Here is a 12682-nt window from a genome sequence, read left to right on the forward strand (position 1 = left end):
CCGATCCAAATATATAATGTCGACTCGTGACACCCTATCCAATTATATCGTGTCAGCTCATGACACCCAATCCAATTATATCATGTCGGCTCGTGACACCTGATCCAAATATAATTAATTTATTATTCTTTATTATTACATTCCACTTCATTAACAATATTTCATAAAGCCTTCTTTATTCAAGGCATCACTTTTGATAGGGCAAGTTCAAAATTATGGATTTCACGGTCTTGAGATTGCAGATCAATCACAGCAACATATCATTCATCCAAACCACCACAATTAAATGCATAGAAAAATTCACAACATTACTCAATGAATATCAATCACTATTAAGAGTCTCTTTATGATATTGAATAAACAATAACCTACCTCAACCAAAGAACCGAAATCAAGCAAGCCAATCCACCAATCTCTTTTCTTTCTTCGATGCCTCAGAACATTTCCAATATATCAAATATATAATGTTCATAAGTACAAGAATCTGTAGACACCCATATTACTATATATCTAGCCTAGACTCAATAACTCATCCAAAATTTATAATCAATTTTTTATACCTCAAGCCTAGGGTTAAGTCTTATATCCAACTAACATAAATGTAATGATATTCATGTAATACAATACACCTAATATTTAATTACCTATTTTATTATGCTAAAACTTGGATTAAATTTATAATACTATATGAAAAATTCCAACCTAGAACAATCCAGAACCAAGGTTAAAAGGTTTGAAATTTTAACCATCAAATGATGAACATACATATGAATGAAGTAACCTATATCTCAATTGAGTGATCATAGAATCTATCAATCATTACCTAATGATTGGAATTCATTCAACACCATAATATTATCATAAATAATTTCTACCCAATACACAATATGTATAAAATAACATTGGAGATTGTTTAAGCTTACTTGAAGCAACTTTTTATTGCCAACTATGGGTTCCCTTGTCCGACAGTTTGAGGCGTAAGCCATTTGTGGTGATTAACAAATATTAAACCCAATTCTATTTTATTTTAATAAATCTGAGACAAATAGTATAGGATATTAAATAAATTAAAAATTTAGCCCACCAACTAAATTAATTATCTAAAGTTACCCCTCAGCTAAACAATCATAGTTATCGAATAATCTAAAATATTCATTAAAAAATTATTGGACGAGTCTTTTATAAAATAAGAAGCTTTAAAAATCAAAATGACTCATGGGTTATTACGTTCGACCATTTCAAAAATAGGGTGTGACACTTGCGATGTGTGATTGTAGGACAATCCCTAGCCAAATTCCCCAACTCACTGCATATATACGACCTCCTACTAACTGCAACCCACTGAAATGTCTTGGCTAGCATAAAATGAACCCCAGAACCTGGATGCTCAAAAGGCACACCCTGAGAAGTCTATCGTGAACTCTATCCACCGTGGGTACCATAACCTGTCACATGATTGCCTGTAATATGAGGTGCTCTTGCCATGGGTCTGGTAGGTCGAGGGTGAGGGTAACCCTCCCAAGGATGATGCCTATCTAGAAGAAAGGTGCTACTTTTGCTGCGCTGACGGTAGGATCTCCTATCTCCACCTCTGTAAATCTCCATACATGCATGCTCCATAGACCTCACATAACTGACCACATGATGAAAAGTAGACCCAATTGCTATCAAGTGTTATGATGCTAGGCGAAGTAGAAAAATCAATCCCTCAATAAATCATTGAGTCATGTCTCGGTCCATAAGAAATAGTATAAGAGCATGTACCGTCCACTCTAGAAACTCCATCACATACTCAGAGACCGACGAAGGACCCTGCTGAGGACCTTTATGCCCAACCCTAGGCTGTAAACCACTCAGTGCACCCAAAACTACTTTTGCCTGTGGTGTATACTCATTGAGAGGCAGAATCTCTAATACTGGATCCAAAGGATCCGAAGTGGTCATAGATACAATCGAGACCTGGGTAGTATGTGCTAATGCTCTAGCCATGCCCATCAGAAAGCTCGTACTATCTATCTAAGGAGGAATGAATTCCAAGAAAGTAGTTAGAGGTTGATCAAAGAAGTTTCACACAATACGAAATCAAGAATAGAGTTTTCTTAAAATTCCCTATAGCCTCCTATAGATAGGATACAGACATCTCTGCACCGATCGGCAGGACTCTACTAGGCACTTGCTCTTATACTGATGATACTGGCGAACCTAAGCTCTCATAGAACTCTATCACGACCCAATTTCTCAAGTCATGATGGCACCTACTATCACCCCATCAGTAGGTAAGCCTAACCCCAAAGTCTAAAACTATAAGCAACAAACCATCACAAGCGAAAGGAGAGAAGCGAATAATAATGAAGTAAACTGAAGTAAAGGAAGTAAGGGGTTTATACAAATATAATAATAGTACAACAGTCTGTGAATACAAAATAAAGACAAGTCCAAATCAAAACACAGGGAGATAGGCAACTCTGAACACCAAGAGCTCACTCAAGTCTCTAAAATCCAGAGATGCTCCACATAATATCCAAATCAGCAAAAACAACGTGTACTATGATCTATAGGGTAAAGAAGTGTAGTATGAATACCAACAAGTGGCACTCAGCAAGCATCGACCGACTGAACTCCAAATATAAAGTAAGTATAAAAAACATGTAAGCCACGAGTATATGTCACAAGTAACTAAATAATAATAGAAAGCTCACAATAAGTAACAAGATGATATAACGAGAGTAAAACAGGAACAAATAGATGAAACCATGGACATACCTGGAGGCACCAGCCCATAACCTAAAAACGATGACATTCTACGAAGGAGAACAACTAAGTGACAACCTACTAACCAAAGTAAACACAGATACCGCATAAAGGCCCAAAGGACTGCATCAACTAAATTCCTGCACAAAAGGTTCGATAAATAAGAACAAGGGCATTAACTACCTTCAAATAAGAGACCACTTTTTATACCGCCACAAGTTCACAAATAGTCAGACAATACCTCCCGAGCCCCCGCCCATGAGGTTCACTCACAAATAGGTAAATTCGCACGACATCCCATACTACCGACAGGTACAAACAACTATTCTAGTGATAAGCAATGCATATATGAATGAGAGTTATGCTATAGTAGTACCATCAGTGCCAATTGCCTCATATCAAGATATATACACCTACATTCAATCCCGATCGGGAAATAGGACCCATGTGCGTCTCTGGGATCGCCATGGGAGGATCGAGAATGCCCTTATATACCTGCTTGGTCTTGATCTATGTATTATATTAATATATATATATATATATATATATATTAATAAATATATCTGATCATCTAGAATTTGCTCTGTCGCTATGATTGGAGATAAATAGTCAAATCAATTTAGAAAGGGTAGGAAACTCTTTCAAACCGAACTAATAAAAAATGAGAGCATCCTCGATGCCTCTAGTCTACTATAAATAGTAGTAATAAAGGTAGTATGACCCCCCATTAAGAAAATCAATATAAAATAGTATGGGTTACAACCCATCTTTTTCAAATCAATGCCAAGAACCAATTAATGCACCGAGGTCGACTACATCCGTGAGAAAACAAGGGTCCAATGCAATGCATACCATCACCAGCACTCAAACAACATGCACAATCACATAAAATAATATGGCTATAACCACCTTATCCTCTAGAGCATAGAAACAGGACTAATAGATACAACCGACCTCTAACTAAGACGAAAGGCTCAAATCTACTCCTCTAACTCAACAACAAGGCCCAAAAAGGAGCTCATCCCTAACTGGGTAACAATGAGGAAGATATGAGAAAATAGGTGCTCAACTAGCCAATCAATAGCTCCAAATCCAGCTAAAGTACAACCCTGAGATTATAAACACGGCTAGCCCCGCCAACTGACAAAAAGAAAGCATAGAGAATTCTAACTCTAAATCTAAAAATGGGGCCCAATAGTAATTCACAAGCCTAATCGGGTTAAAAACACTACACCAAGGCTCCAAAATAGGTGCTATGATAGTGAAGGACACTAAGTCTCAGAAATCCCGACCAACAACGGCTACGTCAACTACGGGTCAACCCCAACTCAATTCTAAGGCACAATTCCGCCAACCACCATAAAAATTGAACGAGCCATCTAAAATAGGCTAATCAAGGCCAAACTAACGCATAATCAATAATTTTACCAACTAAAGTGAAAGTCTCATAAATGCAACCTAGCCTAAGGCTCATTCCGGGACAAGGAAGCAAGAAACTAGGAATCAAGCCTAAATTGTCACATATAATCCAAACAACAAACAATTTATACTAAACAATGCCTCATAGAGTTCAATAAAAAGAGGGGAGGCCGCAGCCTACCTCAAAGTCGAACACGCGTGCTCCAAGTCCACTTCTTAGTAGCTTTTCACTCCAAATTCGCTCCAATTGCCTCCACGCTATCAAAATATCAATATCCTCATCAATACAGACATTTTGACACAAAAATTGCATTTTTAAAGATAGACCCAAAATTGGATCAAAATGGAATTGTGGGACCTACGATGGGAATGCCAAAATCAATACCGTAAAAAAGTTCTAAACGCATTATTGAGCTTGTACCCTAAAATAGGGCATAAGTTGATGCTCAAAATGAGAGAAATCAATCCAATAAATTAAATCACCATTAAAGCTTAAAACTAAGCTAGGGAAGCCTCTTTGGGAATGAAATAACCTCCACAGGATCCCCCCCGCACTTCCCAAAATTGCAAGAATAATAAATGAGGCTCAGCCAATTCATGACTGGTCTTTATTTAAAAGACCAGACCCAAAAGCCATCGCGATCATTGAGCCCAAGGCTCATGATCAATGCCTAAAGGAGTTTAGACCTTTGCGATCATGGAGGGTACCCTCGCGAATGTGAAGGGTCAACAAACTTGACCCTCGTGATCGCATATAGGACCTCACAATCTCATAGGCATGGGAGGATGGGCTTCACGAATGTGGAACCCAAGGCTTGCGAACACGAAGGATAGTTGGTCCTGCACCTGCAGAGTTACATCAGCTGGTTTGGCCAAGATCAAAAACTCCAATGGGGTGCTCGGGAATCATTCGAAATCCTCGCGCATGTAAATAAACTATGCTACTCCACCAAATTTGATATTCTAAACTAACGACACAGTCAAAATTCCCATCCGAGGTCATCTCAACAAAAATATGGGTCCTACATTCATGCTCCATTTTTGTCAATTCTACAAGGAGGCTCAAAATTAGACCGAAAGCCTCGGGAATCGCATGAAGGGTTGTTCTAGACAAAACTTTGATGTTCTAGAGCTAACCAGACTGACATAATTTCAATCCAAGCACATTTTCTAAGAATAATGATCAAAGTCAACCTTAGGCTAAAGCTTAAAGACTAAAATGCCTAATTTCTCAAACTTACATCAAAAGGGTCGGAACTCAAGCCGAACATGCTACTAGCCTAATTTGCCAATTTTAGAGCTGATGGAACCTTTAGAATTCTATTCTGAGGTTGATTTGCTAGATTTTTGATCGAAGTCAATTGTTCAAACTCCTAGAGCTCTAAAATAGGAAAACATACATAAAATCCAAACGAACGACCAAACGACTGAACTGTCAGTGCCAATAAGTCATAAATGGCTTGGGGTCGCTATAGGAAAGTTCTGAATGATGGAAAGATTGGAAAAGATGAAAATGACCCAAAGGTTCATTACAAATTTGGGTTTTTGAAATTCAAATTTGGATTCTTATCTGAATTCTATCCAACAATATTCCATCTTTCCCTCTCTTTATTCCCAATTTTTGACCCCAAAATCCCCTCCATAACATCCTCCTTCTTCAATCTCTATTGGGGTTGTAGAGAAGAAAATCTAGAGAAGCAAGAGGAAAAACATAAAATAGAGAGGGAAAAAAGAAGTGAAAATTTAGGCAACTACAGAGTTCTAAATTTATTATTTCTAAATTTATTCTCTGATCTTTCGTCAGAGGCTTTCAAAATTTCATTGGGTGGTGGAAAAGAGTTGTTCAAGCTCGTCTCATCCTAAGTTTGATGCACTGGAGAAGGTAACATCCTTGTTCTTATCTATTTATATATTTTTCTTTTCGAGTGATATATGTTCTATTTGATACTGGTTGACTTAGCTATTTTGAACTTTATTTTGATTCTTTGGTATATTCTGGCTCTTGGTTTCACTTAAATACGAGCTGAATGTTGGTTTGTCTCTCAAAAATTATTGAATGAACTTTATTTTATTTTTCATATCTTCTGTTGATTTTGAATTGGTTAAAGCATGTTGCTCATCTAATTAGTTGTTTATTCGAACTCTCGTTGTTCTTCTCTTTTAATTCAAACGTATCGCAATTGCTGATTTTCTTAACAGATGGCATCTATTTGTTCATCCTCTTGTTGCTTATGAAGTTCATGATAGGTTGTTGGTTTTACAGACACTATTTCATAGGTCTATATCTATCTATTGTTGTCAAATGTGTTGTCACGCCCCGAGAGGATACCCTAGACGTGACCGACACTCGAAGACCATTGCTGGTCCCCAAGTAAACCACTTGGTCCAATCACACATCTATTCAATATCAATCAATCAGCAGAAAGTTTAAAATAAATAAATAATTTAGTGGGCAATCCAAATCAACGATCTAACTCAAGAAAAAAAGGCCATGGGCCAATAAATGAAACTCCAATCTTTGTCATTAAAAATAGTTTGACAAGAATAATTCAAGGAAATAAAATACTCAATCGACCCATCACTATCTAGTCTGTGAAGCCTCTATCACTACTATCTAACTAGTGCCAATGACATATTAATGGCTACCTCAAGTCAATATGAAAAGGGCTAACTCGATGCAAGAATAACATAAGCGGTGTCCTCCGAATGTAGGGGAGGACTCACCAATACACTGAGTGTGTATAGATCCTCAATGGTACTCCTATTAACGATCTCTTAAACCTGTCTCTACATCATGAAATAATACAGGTCCAAATAGACGTTAGTACATGGAATGTACGAGTATGTAATATGGCAGAATGAAACATACCTCAAGGTAGAATAATACCGATTAAAATATCCCAAGTTATAAAGATAAGAGAGACTCAATCAAAGTGTTATAAGTCTAAAGTAAGAATACATTTTTAGACAAAGACCAATCATATACTATACAATCCAATCCAATCATGTACAGTACAGTTCAATCAAATTATTTACAATTCGGTCCCATCCAATCATGTACAATCCGATCAAATCCAATCATATATCATCCGATTCTATCCAATCATATACAATCGGTTCAATCTGGTCATATACAATCCGGTATAATCTAATCATATACAATCCAATCCAATCCAATCATATATAATCCGATCCAATCTAATCACATATCATCCAGTCCAATCCAATCATATACAATCAACTCAACAATCAAGTCAAATGACTCAACTCAGTATAATCCAACTCAATTATCAACAAGCTCAATCAAACCAATCAAATCATGCACAATCCACTCAATTTAGGAGTTTCTCTAACCAACAACAATCCCACCACTTATAAGTAGGTAATGCACAATGAGTCACATCATTGCCACGTCCGTCCATACCTTGCCAGGGCATGAACGAATCAACCAATCATGGATTTCATTAATCAGTCAAGTCCTTTCATTTCAGGACAATAAAATGGGAAACATCCGACTTTAACGGTCCAATCCCATGGGAAACATTCGACTTTAACGGTTCAATCCCTTCCTACGTTGGCGGCATAGTTTATGGGATTCGAGTATGGACTATACTCTTACCCAATTTGGTGCTCGATACTCCTCCTAAGACTCAATATGCACATATCTATCAAGTGAGTAAAATATTCAACATACTCATTTAGTCTCTTAGGACTTAGTTTCAAATCAACTCATTTAGTCTCATTGGACTCTTTTCAAAACTCAATCAGTCTGGTCTCATTGGACCTTCTTTCACAATCAACTCATTTCAATCATCAAACTCTTCTTTCTGAATTTGATACCATCTCAACTCAATGAATGCAAAAAATATTAGATGCATTTTTATGTAAAAATACTCAACTCATTTATACTCAAAATACTCCTGTTCAAAAATAATTAAAAGACTTCTCAAATTCAACTCATGCTTAAACTCTTTTTAAATCAAAGATGAAGATAGTCATTCTTTAAACTCAAAATAGTGTATAAATAGTTTATGCAAAAATATTCACAAATTATTTATTTAAAACTCCTTCTCAACAATCATTTATACTCATGTGACCCCAATCAAATCAATTTATGCAAATCACATATCATGTAGTCATATTAGACTCCAATCCATTTCATCTCAAAACATAATCATTCACATCATCATCAAATATCATCATCACATCGTCATCAAACATCTACTCCAAAATCCTTATTTAATTCTATGTTCAATTTATAGAGACAAAATGATATTCTAGCTCTACTAAGGTTTCGTTCCTTTTTATGCCATTCACATTCATAACTATCCCAATTCATTCTTTTTATTCCAATCAATACATATACACAAAAACTATCAATTTCAACCTCAAGGCAATTATGACAAAAAAATCTCATCTTGGGTTCATGTGAATGAATACATGAATCCATACCCTCAACAAAACCTAACTCAAGAACACCATCAATACATATGAATTTATATACAAAAATTCATTTGTAGTCAATGTGTAGCTATGGTTTATGAAATAAATATGGAAGATATTTATTCAATAATTCAAGTCATGAAAATCATCAATCAATTAATAGTATATAAAAAAAACATTCTATAGTTTAGGAAGAATTCAAGAAAACCTTCATAGAAGGTTCAAGCCTTTCACAATCTTCATCCAACACATCAATGGGGCATATGGAAGAACTCAATCCATATTTTAGGTTAGCCTTACATACCTTAGAGTAGATTTTGAAGAAACCTTGTTGTTGGGTCTTCAATGGGAAGCTTGAATCCTTGAGCTTTTGAGGGCAAATCTTGTTGGAGATGTTTGGAAGAGAAGAAAAGATGAAGATTAGGGTTTTTGGGAGGTGAGAAGGCTGAAAAAATAATCCCAAAACTTTCTATGTTAGGGTATATATATTTAGGGAAAATGTCCAAGTTGCCTCACTTCAAAATCTGGAAAAATGGGCAAAAATCTTGCTAGCGCTATAGCGGCGCGTCGCTCCACTGCAGCACAAGCCAAAATGGGCTTAAAACCCTACATACATAATAGTAGCGCATCGCGCTAAGGAGCAAACTACTGAGGCTATTTTTTGGCGCTATAATGGCGCCGGGCGCCACTAGAGCGCCACGCCTAAATTTTCTGCAGTTAGAGTCCAGGCCTGAAATTCCTGCAGTACTAGTCCGTAGAACAAGGGTCATAACTTTTGACTCTAAACTCCAAAAATTGCAATCTTGGTGGAGTTGGAAAGAAGACTCAAATAACTTTAATTGGGTAGGTCATGGTCCACCCAGTTCATTATATTCAAGGAGATATGGTCATTGGAAATTTACCCTTATACAAACTCATTCGGAAACTTAGTCGAGACTAATTGTTTGGATTCGACTTGGTGTTAGAGATGTATTATGACCCTAAACCACATATAATACCCTTCAAATACTTAGGAATTAATCCTAACTTATATATAAAATTTCAAGTCCTTGAGTTCGAGTCTACACACACGTGAAGAAATGTTCGAGTCTTTGAAAAAAAAATTGGGGTGTTACATGTGTCCCCTGCCTCTTGTGAGTTTAAATAGTTAAACTTGTTTTTTACTTTAAGTATGATCATTGCTTTTTATATTATGTTGTTTTCAATCAACTGCTCATGCTTAGACTAAAACTTTCTGGATATGAGCATTTGTTTAAAATTTTCCCATCTGCTCATGGTTAGGTCTTTTTAATATTGATTTGGTCGTCATCTTATACTAGTTTAAGACTAGACTTCTGGTTGTAGTATGTCACGAGCTTATGTTTTGTTTAATTTCTACTCTTTATGTGTGTTTGAATTTCAATTTCTCATTATGGTCATACTACTCCAATTTTAAGTCTTTTGAGGATAGCTGTTTAGGATTTTGAATGACCTCAAAATATGTGAAAATATACTGCCTCTAAATCAGTGTCGTATTTGTTTGTCTCCAATTTTATTATGGTTTAGATCCTTAATTGTTTTTCCATGAATAAAAATTCAAATCCACATTGTTTTCCATATTTCCTTTTTTTGTTCTATCTAATTTACATTATGATGATAGCAATCTGGAGTATATGTTTAATAGAATAAATATATGTTTCCATGTTCTTCAAATCTGCTGGTTGCTCACTATTTTAGTTTAAAGTATTTAATCTTAAAATCAAATTCCTCTCTGATAATGATTGTTTGTATATAATAAAGCTATTATATCTTTTTTGCTGTAGTAATTCATATATGGATTGTTAAAGTAAATAGTTTATTGTTAAGTTTTGAGGTTAACTCTTCATTCACTATGTTGGTTCGATTATGGTTCATTTTTTTGTGAGAATATTGAAGATACTATTTTGATCTAAGGGGTTTTACTTTATTTGTTTCAAATGTAATGGCGTTTCTTGTTAGAAATAAAACTATAACACCTATCCTTATATTGTGCCTATTGCCCATCTTATTGCCTTGAGTTTCATATGCTATGAATTAAATTTATGTGATATTAAACATGTGTTATTTATAGACTTTGATGATGACTTATTGAAATAAAAAAATAACTTTCTTTTGAGATATGCCTGCATTTACTTTAATTCTTCTCCATTTTCTAATATGGCTTTATTTGAGGTGATCAAAATTAATGTTTAAGGCTTCCCTTGAGATAAATTTCCCTTTTCTTCCTACGAGTCTAGTGTTCTTGAAGCTAAATGTCAATGTTGATGCATGCCTTAATTATAGGTGGTGTTGTATGTGAATTGTGTTCCTTTTTAGAACATAAGTTGGGGGTAGTAATTGGGGCTTATTCTCGGAGTCAATTCCGTTAGTTATGGAGCAGGTCCCATAATGCCTTAGGTGTCACTTTTGGGGTTGTTGGACTGTTATAGCATGTCTCTAATTATTATTGATCACCTGTACCTAGCAGTGTGTGTTGTGTCTTGATTATATGTTGGAAAGCATGTTTGGCCTAACTCTAAGCTTAGACTAGTGTTGCCTTAGACTTACGTGACATTGGGTGTCGTTGGTCCTTAAAACTTCTCCGATGTCGTTTCGGACTGCCTAGCTCCCTATAGACTGATATAACATACTTGAGTTTGATAGTCTGAGCTTTAGCTATGTAGTAACACAACTTTGGTAACCTTACCTCCATAACGTCTTATTCTACTATCGATTTTGTATTTCTTGGTTCTTGGTTTTGGAAGCCCTTTCGACGATCCTAGTCTGATGTGAGTCAGGCTGGGGGGATTCATTGATGGTGCTCAGTTTGGGGTACTCCCCGTGATTCTCTATTGTTCGCTAATCGTAATTCAAACCGACTCGCCTCTGGTCATGGTTCAAGTTCCTATATCACTTCACTTAGCCGTGGTTTGAGACTATAACCTTTATATACAGCCTCTGTTCAAGTCCATCGCTCCTTACACATGGCTCGACTCCTTATCTATACTTATCCGGTTCAAGTCTGTGGTCTAGGTTACACATAGTTCGACTCCTTAGTTACAGTTATCCGATTCAAATACGTGGTCTAGCTTACACATGGTTTGACTCCTCAACTACAACTATCCAATTCAAGTCTGTGGTCTATCTTACAAATAGTTTGACTCCTTATCTACTGTTACTCGGTTCAAGTCCGTGATCTAGCTTACACGTGGTTCAGCCCCTCAGCTAAAGTTACCCAATTCAAGTCCATGGTCTAGCTTAAACGTGGTTCAACCCATGATTATCTATTACCCGATTCAAGTCCGTGGATGCTTTCAAATCTCGCTTCGTGTTCCTAATTTTCTGATAAATCTTTGGATAAAATCCTTATCTACTCTCAACTTTGGGATAAAGCTTCAGGCTTTTGGGATGGTCCAGTTCAAGTCTAGAAAAGTGGTGGTATTATTGGGACTCTATTGGATCCGTTCTGTTTTACTTCAACTATCTTGCTCCTATCGGCCTTATGGGGGCCTATTCAGGTGGTTGCCTTAGACTTGTGCATGAGCATACCTATCGGGTTTATGGGAGCCTGAAGGATTTAGCTAGTTCTTTTCTCTTATGTGTTGAGTATGCTCATGTAAATGGCTACATTTACTGTTTACCCTACCTTGGTTGTAGTTATTTCTTGCATTTCAATTTACTTTTGCTTATCATTCTCTGTCGACCTATAATGCCTAATGGGTATATGTTATTTTAGTACTCATACTATACTCTACATCTATTTTTATGATGTAGGTTCGAGTACTAGCTACTGGCGTTGATTCGAGCCAGCTGCGATCGTGATCGGAGGTGAGGGTGAGCACATTGCATTCTGGATTTACCCTTCTCCCTCTGTACATATATTTTGTCAAAGGTCCACGAACTAACGACATACCATTCTTATGTGATATTTGAAAGATGTATGTGTGTTAAACAAATGGTTACCTATAGGGCGAGGATACTAACGGTACTATGTTTTGTAGGTATGGCTCATTTCCTTAAATTGGCATGGTTGTAGAAGCGCCCTTGCATCTTAAAATGTGGTGGAACAAAC

This window comes from Solanum dulcamara, chromosome 8, assembly GCF_947179165.1.
Source record: "Solanum dulcamara chromosome 8, daSolDulc1.2, whole genome shotgun sequence".
In the NCBI taxonomy this organism is placed as follows: domain Eukaryota; kingdom Viridiplantae; phylum Streptophyta; class Magnoliopsida; order Solanales; family Solanaceae; genus Solanum; species Solanum dulcamara.